Source organism: Penaeus monodon, chromosome 29 (assembly GCF_015228065.2).
Source record: "Penaeus monodon isolate SGIC_2016 chromosome 29, NSTDA_Pmon_1, whole genome shotgun sequence".
Taxonomy (NCBI): domain Eukaryota; kingdom Metazoa; phylum Arthropoda; class Malacostraca; order Decapoda; family Penaeidae; genus Penaeus; species Penaeus monodon.
This window is the reverse complement of record NC_051414.1, coordinates 2,316,904-2,318,419: the sequence shown is the minus strand read 5'-3', so window position 1 is coordinate 2,318,419 and position 1,516 is coordinate 2,316,904.

Here is a 1,516-nt window from a genome sequence, read left to right as displayed (position 1 = left end):
TCACTCCAAAAATCCAAAAAAAGGTAAACTTTGTGCATAATTCCCTTTTTCAAAGACCATTCAGTCTCAAAAAATTCCTGTAGTTTCACCCTTTCTCTAAAAAAAAGTAAATGTCCATAAATCACTATAACTCAAGTTCTAGAAAGAGAATCTTCATGTCTTGTACCTGCACCATAGTTTCCCCTTGACCATCCCTCCATCCATAGAACAGCACATTGCTGTACAGAGCTGGATTACTCTCACACTGGAGGTAAAGTCCTGGTTGCTAGAGTCCATAATCAAGGCAATATGTAGGTTCTTCTTCACTCCTGAAATATTTCAAAAGACATGGGCTTGAAACAAATGTTCATATAAACAATATAATAAAAAATACTCTTTACAGATAAAACAAAAACATATCCATCAAAGTGAAAACATTTTTCTATCATTTTAAAAGAGAATCAAGTTTATAAAATCTTCCTTCAACTCATTTTATGCACTTATATATCAAGCCTGTACTAGTCTTTCCAAACACTTAACTGGATGCAAAGTAGGCATACTGAGATCCTCTAAATCCTTCTGTGCTGCTTCATCTCTCAGTGGCATGAGGAGAGGACCAATTCTTCTGTTTGTGTAGAGACCAGGTATCTAAAAAGTACCAAATTATCAAATGCATAACCACTGTTCAATATTTAAAACAGCAATGAATAAATTGTTTCTAAACAGCAGTAAATAAATAATACAAAAACAGAAACCACAGACAATGATTTAATATATAAACTGTGAGGCCTGAGACAGTAAACCCATGATCTTTCTCTTACCTCACCAGCCATCAGGAGAGAATTTAGACTTCCAAAAGGGCTGATGACACTAAATTATGGTCTTCTAGAAGGAGAAGAACTTGCTCACCATTTACACCAGCTGTCTGCATCACCTGGGGAGAAAAAATTTAGAAAATAAGCTATCAAAAGTAAGAGAAAAGTTTTGCCAAAATTTTCATAAAATTGTAAAGGTTACACAGCAAATATAAATTTAAAATTTTGAACAGATGTTTTTGGTATCTACTACACATCATTATCTGTGAATATCAAGAATGCATTTTTATCTGTACCTGCTTCAGATCAGTCTGAAATTTTTAATGTCATATCCTAATGTCATGGCTGGAGAAAAACAACTTTGATGCATGGAGGAATGCAATGACTGATACTGTGTTCTACGCCCAAAACCCCCGACCTGCCAGCCATGAGAAGTGATCCTCCCGGCGATTCAGTACACGATCCACACGTGCCATTGCTTCCAGGACCTGAGAGAGAAGGAAAAGATGTTTCCTTATAAGAATGTTACAGATTCATTTTCTCCTCTCTTCTTTTTTCTTTTTTTACCATATCTAAAGTTTTTGTCTGCAAAAAACAAACTGCCAGATAACTAAAACAACTTTTCCCTTTTTTGTCAGACATACTTTCTTATTAATTGGCTTTTTGAGATTTTTCGAAAATGCATTCAACAAAGAGTTCAAGCTCTCTACATCGGATGACAT